Source organism: Chrysemys picta, chromosome 2, assembly GCF_011386835.1.
Source record: "Chrysemys picta bellii isolate R12L10 chromosome 2, ASM1138683v2, whole genome shotgun sequence".
NCBI lineage: Eukaryota > Metazoa > Chordata > Testudines > Emydidae > Chrysemys > Chrysemys picta.
In genome coordinates, this window is record NC_088792.1 from 5,523,670 (window position 1) to 5,546,705 (window position 23,036).

Sequence of the window (23,036 nt, forward strand, 5' to 3'; positions counted from 1 at the left end):
ACTCCGCGTTGTCCTTGCTGAAACAGACTAACATGACTACCACTCTGAAATATATGGCATTGGTGGGAGTAACATTACATGAGCATTATTATTGATACTACTTCATTAATTCATTAGTATTGGGCTTAATCCCAACCCCATTCTGTTAGGTGCTGTACCAACATCTAACAAAACAAAACAAAAAAACCCAACCTCTGGCCAAAGGAGCTTGTAATGTAAGCTTAAAATAAGAGACAATGATACAGATGACAAACAGATGGGGACCAGCACAAGGTGACAACAAGATGATTGAGAATAAAGCTATATAACAAGTATATAGAGCCTTGTCAGAATTTGATTTTTATTTTTTTTATCATTTTAATTGATAATATCGATGTTTATTTTTAAGCCTTTTTTATTTTAAATGTTTAAACCTTTACAATAGCGGGAAATTATGGGGATCAGACAATGGGAGGTCAGACATTTTTTTTAATGACAGTCGACACTGAGATTCAAAAAGCTTTATAACTGTTAAAACACAAATGGTCAACATCACTTGTCAAAATAGATAAAATAAATATCCTTAAATCAAACTCGAATACATTCTGAAGCTGCAATTTTTCTTACTTTGCCTATCTGTAAATTTCAATTATTATTGATGGCAACATAGGTTGTATAAGCCACATAGAACATGGTGACAGCTGTCAGATGAGAGGCACAGATGGAGAAGGCTTTGCGCCTGCCCTTGGTGGAGCAGATCCTCAGGATAGAGAAGAGGATGTACAGATAAGAGATTATGACAATCAGGAAGGTGGACATGGCAATAACCCCAGAGAACGCTACAAGCAAAATCTCACTGATGTGGTTATCAGAGCAAGCGAGCTTCAGCAATGGGTTAGTGTCACAAAAGTAAGGATTGATGACATTGGGTCCACAGAATGACAACCTCAGCAAGCCACATGTGTGGGTCAGTGAGTTCATGAGCCTCCCTACATGTGAGCTGGCCACTAGATGAATACAGACTCTCTTAGACATAACAGCGGTGTAGAGCAGAGGGTTGCAGATGGTACATAGCTGTCATACGCCATCACGGCCAGCAGGAACCCTTCTGTGGTCACAAACACAACAAAAGAGAAGTGTTGAGCAATACAGGCAGAGTAAGAAATGCTTTTACTCCCCACTAAGAAATTCACCAGCATCCTTGGAGCCAAGACTGAGGAGTAGCAGAGGTCAACAACGGACAGGTTACTGAGGAAGAAGTACATGGGGGGTGGAGTCGGGGATCAACCCAGATCAACACAATCATCCCAAGATTCCCCACCAGCATAAGAACATAGATCACCAGGAACGCCGCGAAGAAGGGTATCTGCAACTCCTGATGATCCGTCAGCCCCAGGAGGATGAACTGGGTCACCATGCTGTCATTGCCCTCAGCCATTTATACAGGGGTGCATGAAACCAGACCTGCTGGGATAACAAGAGTGAGCAGCATGGAAGAAGGAAATTTCATGGCATGAATTAAATCTGAATGACACCACCAGGCTTGAATGTGGGTAGTGAATATCTTACAGGAAACCAGCCGCCGTGATATCTGGGAAAAGCTGGGATGGACCTTTAAATTTACACTCTCTTTTTAACAGGGCTGAGATTTTCAAGGCTGTCTAGGAGATTTAGACATCCAAGTCTCCATAAAATTGACTGGAATTAGGCATCCAGTTCCCGATAGGGCATTTCCCGATTCATGTACATTATCACAAATTTTCTCCAATGAAATATACCTGGCATGGGTTTGAGTTTGAGCTAGCTCCTTTATATTGTCTGCTCACTGAGGGTAAGTTAGAAAGCACTCATACTTTAAATCCTTTCAGATTAGGGTGACCAGACAGTAAATGTGAAAAATCGGGATGGGGGTGGGAGGTAATTGGAGCCTATATAAGAAAAAAGACCCAGAAATCGGGAATGTCCCTATAAAATCGGGACATCTGGTCACCCTATTCCAGATAATCCTTTTAGATGACTACAAAGTCTGTTATGTCCCAGTCACTTGGTTACTGCTGCTTCATAACACATCCCCCGGCAGTGCTGCTAATCCCAAGCATTTGAAAACCATTATCAGGCTTCCAAAAAATCATGCAATTGGCTTAAAATCTTGAGATTTTTTAAAACTAATACACAAAGGGTTTAGAGAGGGGGCAGGGAAGTGTAATTCTGTTTTGTGCAAGATTTTTATATTTCAGAATTTGGTTTAGGAAGAAACCCACAGGTTTTGAAAAGTCTCTGGAAAAGGGAATGGATCCCTGGAGTCATGGACACTGACAATTTTGGATGTTCCCAGCCCCCAGGGCAATCTGCATGTGTATCTGCTCCAAGGCATGGACTCTGGAAGCTCTGAGGTTGCTAGCAGGCCACTGGGCAGGTTGCAAAGGAGCTGGGCAGGTGAACTAGCGGAAACCAGGCAGGATTCTGATGTAGGCAGAGTTTCCTCCATTCCGTGGTGCTGCAGTGAAATTGGCCCTTCTTGACGAAATGTTCCAATTTCACTCAGTCAGCAATTGGCAATGGAACAATGTTTCTGGGCCCTGGAGACAGTCACGTTTTCAAGCTTTTCTTAGCAACCCTGAGGGCTAGAAACATACTTAAAATAAAATCTGAGATTCTTAACTGATCACATGACTGAAGGAGCTGAGGCTTTAAGAGACGCACCAAATACCATGAGAATTGGTAACTATGCCTTCAATCTATGCTAGCCTTGCTCTAGGAGATTTCTGGCCCCTTGTCTCCAGTCCCAGTTTCTTACGCCTCCTAGTGGTGCGCACTGCCAGGTCCTTCATCTCTCTAGGTCATTCGCCATGACACAGGAATATGATACAGGCGGGAAATGGCGAAGGAATAACATTGGCACAGAAGCAACAATGGAAGGCTGTGTGCAAGGCTCTGAAGGAGGGAGGGAGGATGCTTAGAAGAGGGAGCATAGGGGGATTACATGAAGCCACAGGTGAGAGAATGAGATAAAAGGAGAAAATGCTGTATCAGAGAGGAGTGTGAGGAGAGTAGAGAGAGAAAGAAGGAAGAAAGAAGGCTGAAGAGACACGAAGGCAAAACTATGTAACACCTCAAAAGTGAGGCTTTCTCCATTTGCTTCCTTCTTCTGGCTCCCCCCGTCCACGTTTAATCGAACACAAACAGCTTGTTTTCAATCCAAGCCCCTTCACAGTCTATCAACACCATGAGGCTCATCTGCTATTGCAATGTCATCTATCGCCTCTGCCCTCCCACTGCTTCCCATTGGTTACAGTTTTCAAACAAACACGACCTTGACTGGGGCTGCCGCAGTGCAAATCATTCCTGTTATTTCCCCCTTATGGTTAGAGATCGGCCACACCAGAACCCACTGGATCCAAGTGTCTGTCCTCCCCCTCCCCCTCCCCCACTCACACACATACACAACACTGGATAATGGTCAGACTGGCAGTAGGGGCACTAGACTGAGATAGTCCTTTAATTCCTGGCTCTGCTTCACACTCCCTCCCTTACTATGTTTTTCCAGAGAACCTAGTACAGTGGGGCATTGACCTCTAATTGATAACACGACAACCATAAATACAAATTTTATAACCCTGATTTAGCTCTATAATTGGCTGAAAGGCCCAGAATCTGAAAATCCTCAAAGGTTGAAGAAGTCGGATCTGAATCTGATTCCAGATCTGAAGTGTGTAACTCAGATTCATCTCTATGTATAATCCTGGATTCTTACCTAAGATCCATCTGGACCTTTCAGGGTCTTCCATGAACCATGTCCATTGCCACTGCAATTTACCCTGAGACAGAAAAATGAACAAACGAACAATGTCTGTCTCAAGTTGCAATGTTGACTGCGCTAACGTCACATTTCCAAGTAAATGGAGAAAATGGAAAGTTATGTCCAGGAATCAGAACTGAAGGAAAATAGCTATCCCACCTCCACTGAAGGAAAGAAGTATTGTATCTTCATGGTGGAAGAGAGTGTTCAATCACACTTTATCCCTAAGGGATCATGTTAGGACACCAAAAACCTCATATATTCATTTCTGTGGCATTTAAGGATCAAGTCTCTGAAGTCACACCTACAATTATAGTCTCAAACCAGGCACAGAGGGGCTCATTACAATGCCCTCCTTGGTGCTCTAACATGCTCAGTAGATTTGTTTATTTGTCTTTGCTCAGTTTTACGGAAAGCTCTCGCTGTTTTGCTAAGTCACAGGAAGAAGTCTCAAGAGCAGTGTAACTGGAAAGGAATGGCTCAGTCTTTCTTTCCGTCGGGAGCACTCAGTGAATTCAGCGTCAAAGTTAGGCTTAAAAGAAATCCAGATGTGTTAAACTATGGAAAAAGCACAGTTACAGCAAAGAAACAACTGTAACTTTGTTCGTGTAGATGCCAAGCAATCACCCTACCCTTACAATTAGTGCCTAATAGTGCCTTACCATTTACTGCCCCTGATTGGGTCAAACTGATTTTTCATACAGTTTAAGACCAGAAGAGGTCAATGTGATCATCTAATCTGATCTCCTGCATAACAAAACCTTGCCCAATAATTTATGTATCGAGCCTATTATTATTATTTTTTCTAGCTCTCACACATCTTTTAGCTAGATATCCACTTGGAATGACTTCAAGTGACAGACAATCTACCATTAGCAGGAGTGTTGTGAGCAAGACAAGAGAAGTAATTCTTCCATTCTACACAGCTCTGATAAGGCCTCAACTGCAGTATCGTGTCCAGTTCTGGGCGCCACATTTCAGGAAACATGGGGACAAATTGGAGAGAGTCCTGAGAAGAGCAACAAAAATGATTAAAGGTCTAGAAAACAAGACTTATGAGGGAAGATTGAAAGAATTAGGTTTGTTTAGTCTGGAAAAGAGAGGACTGAGAGGGGACATAACTGTTTTCAAATACCTAACAGGTTGTTACAAGGCGGATGGAGAAGAATTATTCTCCTTAACCTCTGATGATAGGACAAGAAGCAATGGGCTTAAATTGCAGCAAGGGAGGTTTAGGTTGGACATGAGGAAAAAATTCCTCATCGTCAGGGAGGTTAGGCACTGGAATAAATTGCCTAGGGAGGTTGTGGAATCTCCATAACAACGGGGTTCCATAAAGAACTGTATTAAACATATTCATAAATTATCTGGGAAAAGGGGTAAACAGTGAGGTTTCAAAGCTTGCAGATGATACAAAACTACTCAAGATAGTTAAGTCCAAACCCGACTGCAAAGAGTGACAGAGGGATCTCACAAAACTGGGGCGATCACCCAAGGAAATGACAGATGAAATTCAGTGTTGATAATGCAAAGTAATGCACATTAGAAAACATAATCCTAACTAGACATACAAAATGATGGGTCTAAATTAGCTGTTACCAGTCAAGAAAGAGATCTTAGGAGTCATTGTGGATAGTTCTCTGAAAACTAGGTGAAGTGGTGGTTCAAAAAGCTAACTTAATGTTAGGAACCATTAGGAAAGGGATAAATAATAAGAAAGAAAATATGATAATGCCTATATGTAATCAGAGTCAGGATGAGCTCCACCCTGACATCTGGTGGTGAATTATGGCGAGTGTGGAAAAGAACTCCAGGGGCTGATCTTGTTTGCATAGGCACACCCACTCGCCTGGCATGAAACAACAGCAACTCAACAACAACTGTGGGATCCCCAGTCTTCTCTGTTATTGGGGCAGGAAGAATAAAGTTTTGTTATCCTGTGAATCAAGGCCAGTGGAACTGTTGTATGACAGCAGGACTGAGTGAGTCCTTCACCATTACCTAAGTAGCACTTGCTTGACAAGGGGCATGGGTTACAAACCCCTGTGAATAGAGAGAGGATGGGGACAGGTATTTGTACTGCATGGTATGGGCCCTCTCTAAGGGTCTGAAACACCAATTGCATTACCTCCTCTCTCCACTGTTGAATGTCAGAGCTAACTTTGATTCCATTAGGAGTCTAGCTACAGGCTGCTGTGCTGAATTCACTTTGGGCCAATGGTGCACTAGCACTGGGGCTCCCCTACTATGAGCTGAAATCACAAAAGAGCTAAAGTTATTAAGAGCTGAGATCACTGAGGCTGTGTTAACTAGTGGGGGAGCCTGAAGCTATATTGCTAAGCGGCTGGCGGAGCAGCTAGCAGAGTGGAGCCTTGCGGGGACGGTTGGAGCGGAGCTGAGCGACTCACAGGTTGGTGAATGGAGCAGCTGCCAGAGCAGTTCGTGGGATGGCGGGAGCGACTCACGGGACAGCTGGTGGAGTGGAGCGGCTCGTGGTGCAGGCTGCGGCGGAACCCCACTGAGAGGCAGCCGGTCGGCCTCGGATCACGTAAGGTGCCCCTTAACACCCTGCGTGCCCCCCCCTTGAACTCTGGGGCTGCACTGACCAGGGAGAGAGACTTTGGAGGGTTGTTGGACTTTTGGGACTTTGGGTGATCCTTGGGTTGCTGGACCCAAGAGACTTTGGGGTTGTTGGACTTTTGGGACCTTGGTGATTCTTGGGTTGCTGGTTTCAGAACCAATGGGAAAGGACACAGCCCAATTTGCTAGGGTGGGTTTTTTGCTCATGGTTTGTGTTATGAATCCTGTTTGTGGTGTTTTTCCAATTTAATGCTGATGTCGTTTAACTCATTTTATTAAACATTTTCTGTTACATTCAGACTCCGTGCTTGCGAGAGGGGAAGTATTGCCTCTTAGAGGCGCCCAGGGGGTGGTATGTAATTGTCCCAGGTCACTGGGTGGGGGCTCGAGCCGGTTTTGCATTGCGTTATTAAAATGGAACCCCTAGATACAGAACCCGGCCCTTGTTGCTGCCAACTTAGATGGGCAGAAGGGTTACATATATATAAATACATTGTATCCTCAGTCCCTGAATACTTTGTGCAGTTCTGGTTGCCCTATCTAAAAAAAAAAAAAAAAGATGTATTAGAACTGAAAAAGTCCAGAGAAGAGAAATAAAAATGTCCAGAGTTCGATCTTTATTTTTTTTTTAGAAAAAGCTGAAGTTTTCTGCTAAAATGGTTGATACATAAGAATTTATGTGTATGTGTGTAAAAACTCCATAAGGGGAACATTTTCCGAAAGTTTTAATGGTGAATCGTTCTTCTTCAGAGAATTGCAACTTTTCAAAATCGCCACCAGCTCTCCTAATTGTCGACAGGAATAAGGCTAAAGCTGCCTTTAAGCAAAGAGGTCCTCTTTCAATAGGACCACCACCTGCCATTATTTACCAACAGCAGTAAAGTCAAGCTGCCCTCAGAGAAGCTAGTGGTCCGCGTCAGCACAGAGAGCAATTCTCTTTCAAAGGTCATATGCAGCTTGCTGTCCTTGAGAATAGAAGATGCAAGCTGTTTTGAAAGAGGGCAGTTCCTCTTGGTATCTTCTGAAGAAGAACTTTTACTCGGGAAATATTTTGATTCAAATTGGGAGCTAGGGACAGGGCATCTTTTGGGGAGAGAGAGTCACCATCTTTCACACTCATTTCTACTTTGGTCCACAATCCTTTGGGTATGTTACCATTCTGGGAATGTGGTCAAGCACATCTTCTTTCCCAGGCTAGATTTGGGATGATGTGTGGATGGGCTGATGCCTCCAGCATGTCTGTGGTAGAAGCTTGTAGGTTACTTTGATAGTTACAAAAGACAATTCTCTAACCTAGGACTTGTCTTTCAGATCTTCAGCTTTGATGTACGTGTTTCAAATTAGGAAGAGCACCTACAGCCTGTAATACAAGGGAGCGGGGGCGAGAAAGGAGAAATCTAATTGGAAAGTTAATGTGAAGAACTGGTTGAAAAATTGTTGACTTCAGTATTTTCTGTTGAAAAATGCCAGTCAGTCTAAATTGAAATTTTTCTTGGAAACATATTGGTTTGACAAACTTTTTTTGTCATATGTGACTCAAAGATGGATGTTCCCATTGTCTAACCATTCCTGCTTCTTTTTGAAAAATGCCCCCTGAGGTCACATTTAACTGAGGTATCATTTTATGGGTCTGTTTTATAAAGAGGAACTGCACATCTTGAATTACATTCATACCATCTATCTCTGAATGGCCTCCCAAGCTTTCCTTCTGCACAGACGTGAGCGAGGTCTCCATATTTCACTCTGTGAGCAGTGATCTCTGGTGAGATGCTAATGCCTATAGTAACACTCTCTTTATTGTGTTTCTAGGGGAGGGGAAATTGGTGGGAAATGGTGCCTCTGATCAAAAAGTAGACACGCTTAGCTCAGAGAGCGCAGACCACAGTTCTTTAGGAAAAGGGGACAGGGAAGGACTCAGTGCTGGGAGAGGGAAACACAGGGTTACAACCCCAAAACGGGATTGCATAGGTGCAGTCCTGGGGTTGGGAGACAGCTCCCCAGAGGACCAGCAACATGCAGAGTCATTGGTGAGCAAATGCAGCCTGAATCAAAAAGTAACAAGAGGTTGCCCTGGAGAGGCAGTTTAACACATATCCCAGGAGAAATGAGAGAATATTCATGCACATACACCTCTACTCTGATGTAATGTGACCTGATATAACACGAATTTGGATATAACGTGGTAAAGCAGTGCTCTGGGGGGGCAGGGATGTGCCCTCTGCCGGATCAAAGCAAGTTCGATATAATGCGGTTTCACCTATAACGCAGTAAGATTTTTTGGCTCCCGAGGACAGTGTTATATCGGGGTAGAGGTGTATATTGTTCAGCATGTATTTTTTTTATTTGTTAAAGACTTAAAACAAAATAGACACTCGAAGTATTAAAGTGCTTGATTTACAGATCCTCAAGCTAGTCCAGTTTATACCATCTCAGGATCTAGCTCCACCAGTCCTGATTACAAGAGATGTACATGCTTTGCAGGAGACCAGGTGAGGGTACGTTTGTGTCCAGATGTGTTTTATGTTGGCTGAGTTGGCCACTGCACTTGCTTTTGCTGTTTTGTTGTGGATTGTGTTTCTACTCATCTGTAGATCTGTGTTTCTACTCATCTAAAGCTGGCACAGATGTCTTTTAGGTCTTCAAAGTCTAAAGACAATGAATAACGTATGGGAGGCACAGGAAACTGCAGTGGAAGAAACCTAAACTAGGATGGGGATATACAGAGGAGGGTAAGGGAGTCAGGCATAAGGATGTTCCCATGGCTGAGGGGCTAATCCTAGATTTGGTAGACCCAGATTCAAGTACTTGTTCTGTCAAAGACTTCCTGAGTTATCTTCACAACTTGCTTTATCCCATTGGGCCTCAGTCCCCCATTAGTGGAATGGGGACAGTCATAATTCCCGACCTCACAGGGGTGTAGTGAGGCTAAATACATGCAAGGTTGTGAGGTGGGCAATTGTCATGCTACTGAGGAGTATGTGACGGCAATGGATCAGTACATCGAACTTTCCAAAATTCCTTTGAAAAGCCCAGATTAGCTGCTTCAAACAGCAACTCCCAGGGTGGCCTGAATGCACTGGCTTTTACCTAGGGTTTAAACACAAAGCATACCTGGACGTGGACAGAGGTTGGGTTATTAGTTAATATAAACACTTTATTATTACAAGATCACCTCCAGTTTCATTTGCTGGTCGTTCTGCAGTCCAATAGGCCCTTAGTTATCCAACACTGGGTAATGTGATGTGTCATTGCACAGTGAGTTAAATGCAGGCAAAAGCACGGCCATTTCTTACACTGCCTCATCTGGGAAGTTGTGAAAACGTGGCTGAACTGGGTATGGCTTTTGAGTTAAAAATCCATCTTTTCCCTATAATGGTTTGTGCGCATGCTAGCTCTGATCTTCAGACTGACTGGAACAAGGGGGCTCTCCAGCAGCTAGATATCTGGCTTCCTTTAATTGCAAACGTGAAAACCGCAGAGAAAAGAGGGAGGACGGGTTTGTAACTATTTGGACCATTGCATCTATCATATTCCACCTTTGCATGCTAGGTTGCTGCGTGAGCACACTGAGCACTGATCCCATGGCAGGGCTGGTCCACAACATTTTGGCACCTGAGGCGGGGAGCTCAAATGACGCCCCCATGCCCCCTAGCTTGGGCCAAAACTTTGAAAGGTCTTGATTCTGCCTTCTTCCTGTTCTACTCCTCTCATGGTGCTGCTCTGCTACCTACCCCAATAAAGGAGAACTAAAAACTTAAAATGCCTTGTTCAAAAATTTTAAGTAACAAACTTTCAAATGCCTGACCAGCAACTGTCACTTTTCTTGTCTGCATAGTTAACACTGGCATTTTTATCTGTTTGAATAATCAAAGTGGTGCTTTTTGCGCCTTCTTGCTTGCAAAGATATGAACTGCTTCCTGCAGAAGGTTCACAGTCTGGGCCAGCTCACACTCTATTGAGATGGTTGCAAGGCCGACCAGCCTCTCCTGTGTCATTGTCAATAAAAATGATGTGTTTTTATTAACTTCAGCTTGGAGAAGCTGCGTTCTCCACTGGCAACTGTTACAGGAAGTGTTCGAAGTATGCGCAGACCAACAAAAGCATTTGGAAAGAGGCTGGTCATCTTATTTGTGCACATATATTCCAGAACAGCCTTTGGGGTAGATCCTGCTGAAATGTAACTTGAAAGGGCTTTCAGTTTGGGGTCTCTTATGGGATTATCCTGTGCCTCATAATCAAAATGTCTTCTTCTTTGGTGACTCTTGTATTTTTTGATGGGTGGTAAAATAGCTTTGGTGTGAAGTTCCTCTGCCAACTTCTGTGCACTCTTCAGAACGTTTTGAAATCCCTCGTCTGGCCGGTAAGACTGTAGGTATGACTTTGCTTTGTCCAGTTGTTCCATTGCTCCAGATATATCAAGGTCAACACCTTAAAGTCTCTTGCTTACAACATTTATTTCAAACAGTATGTCATGCCACAACACTAAGCCACACAGAAATTTGAAGTTATGTATATTTCTGGTGATTCCATTTCCCTCCGCCACTGTTTTCCCACAAACAGTTCCTATCATAGTATTATCTTCGATAATGGCAACTATGGCATCAAACTCAGGCATCAGCTCCACAATTTTAAGGAATTTCTATTGTTTGGCACATGCAGCTGTTCTGAAGTGCCACGCAGTGCTAGGATTTGGGTAGCAAGCATTCTCACAAAGGCAATGAGCCTTTTCAGAACATTTTGCCAGTAAAGAGACTCGGATGCAATCTTCTCTTGATGCTGATCATCTATGGTGGCCTTTAAACTTAGGCCTTGTCTACACTACGAGAGTAGTTCGATTTTACTTGCATCGAATTTTTGGAATCGATATTGCAAAGTCGAACGTGTGTGTCCACACTAAGGACAGTAATTCGACTTTGTGCGTCCACACTAACGGTGAAAGCGTCGACATTCGAAGCGGTGCACTGTGGTCAGCTATCCCACAGTTCCCGCAGTCCCCTCTGCCCATTGGAATTCTGGGTGTAGCTGGCAATGCCTTCTGGGTAACAAAATGTGTCGAGGGTGCTTTTGGGTAACTGTCGTCATCCGTCCATCACTCCCGCCCTCCCTCCCTGAAAGCGCCGGCGGGAAATCAGTTCGCGCACTTTTCTAGTCAGTGACAGCGCGGACGCCACAGCAGTGCGAGCATGGAGCCGCTGCGACCATCGCTGCAGTTGTGGCCGCTCTCAACGCCTCGCAGCTTATCATACACCTTTCCCTGAGGCAGATGCAGAAAAGTCAGGCGAGGAGGCTACGGCACCGCGGTGATGGCCTGAAGTCTGAGAGTAGCACAGACCTCTCAGAAAGAACGGGACCCAGCGCCGAGGACATCACGGTGGCAATGGGTCATGTTGATGCCGTGGAACGGTGATTCTGGGCACGGGAAACAAGCACTGAGTGGTGGGACCGCATAGTGCTGCAGGTCTGGGATGAATCCCAGTGGCTGCGAAACTTTCGCATGCGGAAGGGAACTTTCCTGGAACTTTGTGAGTTGCTGTCCCCTGCCCTGAAGCGCAATGACACCCAGTTGCGAGCTGCACTGAGTGTCCAGAAGCGAGTGGCCATAGCCCTCTGGAAGCTTGCAACGCCAGACAGCTACCGGTCAGTCGCGAACCAGTTTGGCGTGGGCAAATCTACCGTGGGGGTTGTTGTGATGCAAGTAGCCAAGGCAATCGTTGATGTACTGCTGCCAAAGGTAGTGACCCTGGGAAACGTGGAGGCGATCATAGATGGCTTCGCAGCGATGGGATTCCCAAACTGCGGTGGGGCCATAGATGGAACTCACATCCCTATCCTGGCACCGGACCACCAGGCCAGCCAGTACATTAACCGAAAGGGCTACTTTTCCATGGTGCTGCAAGCACTGGTGGACCACAGGGGACGTTTTACCAACATCTACGTGGGATGGCCGGGCAAGGTTCATGATGCTCGTGTTTTCAGGAACTCTGGTCTGTTTAGACGGATGCAACAAGGTATTTACTTCCCGGACCACAAAATAACTGTTGGGGATGTGGAGATGCCTATAGTCATCCTCGGGGACCCAGCCTACCCGCTAATGCCCTGGCTCATGAAGCCCTATACTGGCGCCCTGGACACTGAAAAAGAACTCTTCAACTACCGGCTGAGCAAGTGCAGAATGGTGGTGGAGTGTGCTTTTGGCCGTCTCAAGGGGAGATGGAGAAGCTTACTGACTCGCTGTGATCTCAGCGAAACCAATATCCCCATTGTTATAGCAGCTTGCTGTGTGCTTCACAATCTCTGTGAGAGCAAGGGGGAGACCTTTATGGCGGGGTGGGAGGTTGAGGAAAATAGCCTGGCTGCTGATTACGCACAGCCAGACAGCCGGGCGATTAGAAGAGACCAGCGGGAAGTGCTGTGCATCTGGGAGGCTTTGACAGCAAAGTTCCTGAGTGAGTAGGGTAACCTGTGACTTTAAAGTTTGTGTACAGAGAAGCTGAACCTGCCCCCGTTTCTTTACCCAGTTAATGTTGACTATCCTATCCAGTTACATACCCCCTTCACCCCCCTTCCAACACACGTGTCGAAATAAAAATAGTTCTACTTTGTTAATGCACACTGTTTTCTTTACTACTGTTTTCGCGGGAATTTTTTAAAACTGGGACGCAGACTGTGGTGCGGAGCGGGTGTAGTGTAGTGACGCAAATGAAGCTTCTAAACACAAGGATTGACAGGCTCCGCTGCGGTGGGATGCTTGTTTCAACGGAGCCTGTCACCCCTCCTGATCGGGACTGTGTGTATGGGGGGGCTATGTGACTTTGTGGCAGGGGGAGGACGGTTACAGATCCCCTGCTGCGTGGCTCTGTGATCCTGCATAAGGACCGCCGCTTAAGATCTGTAACTGCCCTCCCCCACCACAAAGTCACAGAGTAACCCACCCCCCACCACATAACATGAAAACCACCTCCCAGACTAACCAGGGTAACTAGTCACTGCATCACTGCACTGTCTATGTGCCCTGCTGCTGTGCCTGCCCCCGCCTATGTACCTTGCCAAAGGAGACTGTCCTGTCCAATTACCAACCCCCTTTCCCCTCCTCCTCCAAAAGAACATGATTGAAACAGTAGTTAACAGAAACGTATTTTTTATTATCAACTACACATGGAACTGGGAGGTGAAACTTGGACGGGGGCTTGTGTCAGGCGGGAAGGAAAGAACTTTTCAAATTTTGGGGAATGAGAGCATTCTGCTACTCGAGGTCTCTGCAGGGGTGGAGTGAGAGTTAGCACGGACTCTGCCGCCTCTCCTTCTTTGCACTTTGGGTGAGGTGGGTATGGGACTTGGTGGCGGGGGAGGGCGGTTAGAGATGGACTGCAGCGGGGCTCTGTCCTCCTGCCTCCGTTCCTGCAGAACATCCACAAGGCGCCGGAGCGTGTCTGTTTGCTCCCTCAGTAGTCCAAGCAGCGTTTGAGTCGCCTGCTGGTCTTCCTGCCGCCACCTCTCCTCCCGATCCATGTTTGCTTGGTGCATTTGGGTCAAGTTCTCCTGCCACTGGGTCTGCTGTGCTGCCTGGGCTTGGGAACAGGCCATAAGCTCCGAGAACATGTCCTCCCGTGTCCTCTTCTTCCTATGCCTAATCCTCGCTAGCCTCTGGGAGTGTGATGCTAGGCTAGGTTGTGAGACAGTCGCAGATGGGGCTGTGGAAATGGGAAAAAGGGAGTGAATTCCTCAGAAAGATAAATGTAGTAGTGAACAAAGAACATAGTCTTTCTCTGTGAACAAGACCATGCACAGCACCTATCACATGCGCACTCAGCACAAGGTCGAATTCTCGGCCTTCGCATTCAGTGCCTGGGGTCTTGCACAGCACATTTGAGAAGCGGGGCAGCACAACGGAATTTCTGTTGCAGGCAGACATGGTAAGCCGTAGACTTGTGGCAGTTTAAAACTTTTATATTACCACTGGCCTCATTTCACATTTAAAGCAATGTCAGTCCCTGCTGCCAGCAATCCGGCAAGCAGGAACTCTGCCCCTGTCCCACCCCCTCGCGGCTGTCCCCGGGAACGATCCCTTTCGGCTGCCCCTCTCCCGCCTCCACCGCGTGGCTGCAAACCAGCGGTTACAGTTCTGTAAAGGAACGGTCAAGCAGTCCCAACACTAACATTCCCCTACCTAATTCAAAGCAGGTCACCATGGGCGACATCACCCTGATGAGGATCTCTGAGAGCGAGCGAGAGAGAGAATGCTCCGGGAAAGCCTCCAAAGACCAGGGCCGTATGCCGCCCTGCTATGCAGAGCAATGATTCCCGAGTACTTGATAGTCTCGTGGCGCGGCAACGTGTCGTACTTCGGAGGACCCAATAAGGCCGCTCTCCCCAGGAACCTCATGCAACGGCTTTCCAATTACCTCCAGGAGAGCTTCATTGAGATGTCCCAGGAGGATTTCTGCTCTATCCCCGCACATATAGACCACATTTTACTGTAGCTGCAGTAGCAGGGACTAAACAGTAGAGCGGCTTGTGCAGGACAATCACGGAAAACCGGACATTGCTAGATTTTTTTTCAAAACTTGCACTGCCCATGACTGAACCGTTAAGCGCCTAGGGCAAAGTAATCATGAACAACCCATTCTTTTAATTGTTAATATTCCTGTTCTGTTAAAAATAAATGTTTAGATGTTTACAACACTTACTGGCTGATCCTTCCCCAGATTCTGTGTCCGGGGTAACGGCTGGGGACGCTTGGTAGGGGATCTCTGTAAGGGTGATGAAGAGATCCTGGCTGTCGGGGAAATCAGCGTTGTGAGCGCTGCCGACTGCCTCGCCCTCCTCATCTCCTTCCTCATCTTCCCCGTCCCCTAACATGTCCGAGGAACCGGCCGTGGACAGTATCCCATCATCAGAGTCCACGGTCAGTGGTGGGGTAGTGGTGGCGGCCGCACCGAGGATGGAATGCAGTGCCTCGTAGAAACAGGATGTCTGGGGATGGGATCCGGAGCGTCCGTTTGCCTCTTTGGTCTTCTGGTAGCCTTGTCTCAGCTCCTTGATTTTCACGCGGCACTGCGTTGCATCCCGGCTGTATCCTCTCTCTGACATGTCTTTAGAGATCTTCTCGTAGATCTTTGCATTTCGTCTTTTGGATTGCAGCTCGGAAAGCACAGACTCATCGCCCCACACAGCGATGAGATCCAAGACTTCCCGATCAGTCCATGCTGGGGCCCTCTTTCTATTCACAGACTTCACGGCCATCACTGCTGGAGAGCTCTGCATCGTTGCCAGTGCTGCTGTGATCGCCACGATGTCCAGACAGGAAATGAGATTCAAACTGGCCAGACAGGAAAAGGAATTCAAATTCAAATTTTCCCGGGGCTTTTCCTGTGTGGCTGGTCAGAGCATCCGAGCTCGTACTGCTGTCCAGAGCGTCAACAGAGTGGTGCACTGTGGGATAGCTCCCGGAGCTATTAGCGTCGATTTCCATCCACACCTAGCCTAATTCGACATGGCCATGTCGAATTTAGCGCTACTCCCCTCGTCGGGGAGGAGTACAGAAGTCGAATTAAAGAGACCTCTATGTCGAACTAAACAGCATGGCAGTGTGGACGGGTGCAGGGTTAATTCGATGTAACGGCGCTAACTTCTACATAAACGCCTAGTGTAGACCAGGCATTAGTCTCATCTCGAGTTCTTTCCACCTATGGAATACTCTCTGGTGAATTGCTGTCGTCTCATGGCATGCCAGATTTCTAGCCAGATTTTTCCAGTCCTTTGTTCCTGTAGAACCCAATGTGGCTGGAACATTAGCCTGGAAGAGTTTGCAACAAAAACAGTATGCAACATTCTGGGTTTTTGAGTACATACGCCATGGCCTCTCCACTTTGTCACCATTGGGGATTTCACATCAGGACTGTGTTGGATGGAAACTTCTATTTTCATTCTCTTTGGAGGACATGAAGTTTTTTACTTGCTGTGGCCCATGCAGTACAAGGAAGTCCCTCAGGCTACTGCTCAAGTGGGTCCACAGTCCTGGATCATCTAGATTTAAGGAAGTAAACTCAGCAGCAGCTGTTTCTTGCGCCTCCACCACACTCTTCCCTGATCTACACTTTTCTTCAGGAATGTGCCTGGTTACACCCATTTGAGATGGAGATATGGATGCTGCAGTAGCTGCCAGGTCACCTGCACTCTGACTAACTGGAAGATCAGGCATCTCCTCACCACTCACATCCTCACTGGGGCCGGAAGGCTCAGCGTGAACATTTGTGTCTATGTATCTCAGGAGAGCTCCTTCCTGCTTAGATAGAAAACCTTCCTTTGCTTGCTTTCTTTTTCTGAATGCTGCCCCAGGGGGGCGTTTTCTTCTTTCACTCATGACGGCTGTTCTGTGCCAGCTAGAGTGGCTCTCAACACTCAATTGAAGGGGACAAATAAGCAGGCTGGTAGCAGGGTCTGAGTGAGGGAAGAAATCAGCCTCTTAAGGGCCTAACTGGCTCCTACTACTTCAGTTGACCACCTGTTCTCCTCAAGTGGGTTCAGGAAAGCAGCAGGAAACAGGAAGCTCCCTGACAAGCTGTTGTTAATCAGTCCAGGCTCCTGCAGGTGCTAGACAGGTGCATAAGAGGCTCCTCCTCCTTTCTCTCCCTGCAACTCCTGTTACTTTCCGTTATTCTCCTCTCACCTTTTCTCCTGATTGCCTGCACGGTGCAACCTAGGGCGCCAAGATTTGGGGGCGCCGCTGCCAATCAAGACGCTGGCTGCAGATCGCAGACTGTAGGAAGGGAGGACATGTATGGTAAGAAACACGCTCCCAGTGAATTGCTCTCCTGCCCAGCAAAGGCCTTTGCGTGTGACTTGATACAGATAGGTACATTGACACAGTAATGGCTCCTTTCCCTTGTAGCCCCCTGCTGGGGCTGAGCTGTGCTGTCCGTGCGGTGCAGCCGGGGCCGGCTTGCATGGCATGCTCCGACAGCGGGCGGGCTGCAGGATTTGCAGGCAGAGGACGCTCTGCTCCCTGGGGAGAGATGGGAGGGATGGCCCCTTCCTCCAGCCCAGCACGCCACCATCTCTGTGCATCTCGAGCTAATTGCAACCGAGGCTCTCACTGGGTGGCTCTTTGTCCTGCCTCTCTTGGCTAGCGCGTGAGCAGAGCTTGATGAGACAGCTGGCAGCCATCTAAGCGCCATTCCCGTCGTCTCTCTTCTGGCTGTGGATGCTCAACTGCAGCAGCTCCACAGAGGTCCCAGCCGCGCTCTCTAATGTCCATTTTCCCCTTGCTCGCATGGCGCTTCATGGACCATTGAGTAGCCTCATGAAAACGTCCCAGTTGTGGACACAGGCACCAGCCACCGATTCCCCAAGCCAAAGTCCCCTTCGCAATCCAGGGAAACAGCCGGGGTTGTCTGGAGCGCAGGGTTTGGCCCATGGTGACTGCAGACACTGCACCGGCTGCACAGCGACTCCTGGGATCCCTCTAGCCCATCAGCACTCGGCTCTCCCGCATTCTGCTGAGCGGCTGAGATCTGGGGGAACAGAAACCCTTTGTTAGAGATGGAAAAATCTCCTCACAGGAACACTCTGTCAATGGCTGCCAGAGGCCTTCCCTGTGAAACCCAAATGCGCAGCCCCTCGGATTCCCACAGGGGAGATCTCAGCTCATTCCCTTGTCACCCGTGGCTGCAGTCTCTGATAGGGGGAATGAAGAGGGTTTTTTTGCCAATGGTCCCTTCTACAGTGCCCATAATGGGAGTAGGTTTGGCCTTGTGATGTGAGGCCCGGGTCTGAGAATCAGGGCTCCTGGGTTCAGCAGCTCTGGAAGGGGGCGTGGTCTAATGGCTGGAGCTGGATTGGTTAACACTGAGTGAGAGGGGCTTGTGCTGAAGGACCCTGGTTCAATCCCCACCATTTTCTGTGATGTTTACATGTGGCCATGAATGTACTTACCTATCAGTGTAGGTTGTTTAGCCTATTCCTGGACACATGTGTGACATCTGCTGCTGGCCATCCCTCAGATGTAGGTCCTTCATCCACTCAAGGACATGGTATATCAAGGTCAATCCAGCAGCTCTCATCTGGTCTTCACCTCCTAATGGATGGCGAACTTTAACCTGACCAGAGAAAGACAGGGTGGTGTTCTTCAGGAGAATCTCCTGGAGCTCCCGTCTCCCGTGCTCCACCTCACTCCCCGGCACTCTAAGGGTTTTCCAAAGATACCACTAATCTCGGATAAACAAAGCAGCTGAGATGAGGTCAGTGTGGGTGGATTTACTGAGCAGTCTGGTTCTAATGGAAGAACAGATTTCTCCCCTGCTCTAGGGAGATTCCCATAGGAAAAGTCTCTGATGGTGGGGGTGGGGGCAATGCAAACCCCTCAACCCCTAGAATGGCAGGAAATCAGGACTCGAGGAGTTAAGCGGTGTCTCTGTCCTGCTGGAGGGAGCAGATCTGGAGAGCAGAAAGAGCACTAGTGGCATTGTAGGAAAGACAGTGACTTCTACCTGTGAAGGTGGCTGAAGCTTCTTGCAGACATTAGAGTCCAGGATCCTTACACCTCCTTTGGGGATCCTTTTCCTAGGAATAAAATAAGGACAACACCACACAGAGAATGACGTTTGAATCCCAGGTCTGGGATCCAGGGAAAAGGGATGATCTCAGCCAGGCTACGTACCAGGAACCCAGATGAGGTTTTCTTCCCTATTTGCTTTCAGGTTATTTACTCATAGTATTCATTTGTGTGCTTTGCCGTGCTTCCACTCTCTGCATCTGTTCATTGGTTTAAGTAACAGCCTTTCAGTTTTTGCTTCTGTTTCCTCTTATTACAGTGTAGTAGCTGCTTAGCACTTTTTAAAAAAATCAATTAGAAACAAAATCCTGATCCTACATTCAAGAGGAAGGTTTCTGAGAATTTGGCTGCAGAACTTTAGTGTCTGCATATTTCATTCACTATTATTTATTCGGGTGCAGGTCTGATGCAATCTGCCCACCCAAGAATGCGCATATGAAGCATGGGGTGCCCTTAGAATACCTGTTAAAAGAGAAGAAAAAAGTAGATTAAAAGTTGGGGAAATTAACCAATGCATCAGCACTTCTCTGCATCATTGAAGCACCAGTCATGGGAGTGAAACAGGTTCAAAATCCCCATCGTTTTTTCCCACTAGACAGCCATCCAAAAAGAAAAAGGCCTTCAGCCAATTATTTCCTTACACTCTGAAGGGGTGAAATTCAGTCCTGTGCGGACAGCCAGGGCAAGCTCTGTGCATCACAGCGGGTTTAAGTGGCACTTCACTGCACAGGGGCTGTGAGGTTTCAGTGGCAGAGTTTTCCTCCTGGATTGGAACAGCCGGCTGGAATCCTGCGAGGTACAGAGCAGAGAGAGGTTTGGGCCACAATGTTCACCTCAGAGGCTGAGCTTCTGCAGATTTTTGGGATGTTCCCATCTGAGGAGGATGCTTTTGGCCAGCCCCAGTTCAGAGCTTTCAGTCACCTCAACCGGTGATTCTCTGGCACAACTGATCTAAAGTAGCTGAACTTGACAGGCCTTGCCCCCATCTCCGACACCCCTTGCACCTCGCATTGCCCTCTAATAGCCCCTGTCCCTTCTCTTGATCCCTGCCAAGCCCAAATACAGAGCCTAGCTCACGCTCCTCCTCTCTTAGACCCTCCCCTTACATGATCCTCCCCTACCTCTGACAGACTGCTCACTGTGCCCTTTACCCAGCTCCTGGAGAAATCATGGCTCCTCAGAACAACCTGGGAATGGCTGGTTCCTACCTCTGTGTGGGGTGCGTGGTTTTCCGTCGAAGCATCACTGAGAGCCAGCACGTCTGGATTTCACAGGGTGAGGCTATGGCTCCCCAAGCTGGACCAGCTGCAGGCTGCGTTGCTGGGGACAGATCCCAGACATTGGAAGACAGAGGGGGAGGAAGCCCCTGCTCATTTCCAGTTCAGAGATCCCCATCGAAGACGGGCCACGAGGGGAGGAGAGAACGAAGGGCAGAAAGTGAAGCTGCCTCTGTGGGGAGGGCACTCCTGTAAAACCCAGTCCAGTTCCCAGATCTCCTCCACATTGCCAGGTGTGACTTTGGAGAGGTCACTTCATCACCTTCATTCCCTGTCTGTAAAATGGGGGTAGTAGACCCCCCCCCGCACAAGCAGGAGGAGGAAGGACAGTCCCATTGTCTGTGAGGGACTCGGTCCCTCTGGGCACGGATTGTGCCAGAGTGAGGGAAGGGACCCAGAGTTTGCTCCCTAGAGCCAGGGGACGAGGATGGGATCAGAAGGTCAGCCAAGGGGGATGGGTCAGGAACTGCTCCAACAGACGGGGCATAGGGATTGGGTCAGTGCCAGGGACTTGGTACCTCCCTTCAGCAAATGGCTTCCCTCTTGTCATCAGCAGTCTGTATAATATCTGACTCCTTCCTAGTGTCCTCGAGGGGCTCCCTTCGTTCTTCTTGAATGTAATGGATTTGTTGACCCAGGTCAATAGCTGGGAAGTTTGGAGAGGCCATTAGTAATGTGGCATGAAATCAGTGGGAAATCTAGACTTAGCAAAACAAAGGTGTCATTGGCCTTTGGAAATTTGGAGCTGATCTGTCCTCTCAGCCGAAGGTACTCGTGCACAGAGGGATGAAGCATGCCATCTTGGACAGGTGATCAATGAGAGTCAGTTCCATCATGTGGCCATATGAATGAGTGAAATTCCTGGCAATGGCTGCCATGGATGGAGCAGGGTCTCCAGAGTCCTGAGATGCCAAGACGTTAGGTGCATGGTGCCTTGGTGAAAGCGCAGAATCACGTGAGTCAAGCTAAGTCTGAATTTCGGCCCACGTCTGGCAACACCAAATAAAGCAGGCCCTGGTACTCAAAGTAGATGTGTCTACTTCCACGATGAATGCTGTGCATCAGAATAGATGCAGTGGTGAAGGCAATTCTGGGCTGTTTGCGGGCTTGATGGAACTTGGATGACCAAACGAATGCGGCCATTTTGTGGAGGAGAGCTCTCGTGGGGGTTACTGGCTCTGAGAACCCTGGGCCGACGCAGCAATAAAGCTGGTGAAGTCTAGGAAGCGCTGCTCTTCTTGAGGACTTCAAACTTTGTCCCATTTATGAATGGCTTCCACCTTATTTGCATCAATCGTAACACCTTCTCGGGAGAGGATGTACCCCAAAAACTCTGTGGAGAGTTGGCTGGAGGTACGCTTTTCCAATTCTGTGTTGAGACCACACTGCCGAAACATCTCCAGGTTCGGATGAGGTGTGTGTACTGCTCTGGGTTTTCCAAAAAGAGGAGTATGTCACCTGAGTAGATGACACTGTCCCCAAATACATCACTGATGAAGGGTTGCAAGGTCAGGGGACCGTTAGTTAGCTCCAATGGCATATCAGACAGTTAAAATGTCCATAGTGTGTTTTGAAATCTGTCTTCCATTTGTCCCTTGCCCAAATGAGTGTTAGATTGGAAATCCTCGCAGATGAAGTTTGATGAAAAGCTTTGCCGATTTCCTGTGAGCCAACAATTGTGAGATTCACAGCAGGGGGTAATGGCCTGGACTTGGACAGTGGCTCTGGTTCTGTTTCTGCTTTGTTTATTCATAGATTCATAGATTCTAGGACTGGAAGGGACCTTGAGAGGTCATCGAGTCCAGTCCCTGCCAGCATGGCAGGACCAAATACTGTCTAGACCATCCAGATAGACATTTATCTAACCTACTCTTAAATATCTCCAGAGATGGAGATTCCACAACCTCCCTAGGCCATTTATTCCAGTGTTTAACCACCCTGACAGTTAGGAACTTTTTCCTAATGTCTAACCTAGACCTCCCTTGCTGCAGTTTAAACCCATTGCTTCTTGTTCTAGCCTTAGAAGCTAAGGTGAACAAGTTTTCTCCCTCCTCCTTATGACACCCTTTTAAATACCTGAAAACTGCTATCATGTCCCCTCTCAGTCTTCTCTTTTCCAAACTAAACAAACCCAATTCTTTCAGCCTTCCTTCATAGGTCATGTTCTCAAGACCTTTAATCATTCTTGTTGCTCTTCTCTGGACCCTTTCCAATTTCTCCACATCTTTTTTAAAATGCGGTGCCCAGAACTGGACACAATACTCCAGATGAGGCCTAACCAGAGCAGAGTAGAGCGGAAGAATGACTTCTCGTGTCTTGCTCACAACACACCTGTTAATACATCCCAGAATCATGTTTGCTTTTTTTGCAACAGCATCACACTGTTGACTCATATTTAGCTTGTGGTCCACTATAACCCCTAGATCCCTTTCAGCCGTACTCCTTCCTAGACAGTCTCTTCCCATTCTGTATGTGTGAAACTGATTTTTTCTTCCTAAGTGGAGCACTTTGCATTTGTCTTTGTTAAACTTCATCCTGTTTAACTCAGACCATTTCTCCAATTTCTCCAGATCATTTTGAATTATGACCCTGTCCTCCAAAGCAGTTGCAATCCCTCCCAGTTTGGTATCATCCGCAAACTTAATAAGCGTACTTTCTATGCCAATATCTAAGTCGTTGATGAAGATATTGAACAGAGCCGGTCCCAAAACAGACCCCTGCGGTACCCCACTCGTTTTGCCTTTCCAGCAGGATTGGGAACCATTAATAACAACTCTCTGAGTACGGTTATCCAGCCAGTTATGCACCCACCTTATAGTAGCCCCATCTAAATTGTATTTGCCTAGTT

At 47.4% G+C, this 23,036-nt stretch overlaps 1 pseudogene; it reads right to left on the minus strand.

The window, feature by feature from the left end:
* Positions 1-624: 624 nt before the first annotated feature.
* Positions 625-1,417, minus strand: LOC135981069 (olfactory receptor 5J3-like; annotated as a pseudogene).
* Positions 1,418-23,036: the final 21,619 nt, after the last annotated feature.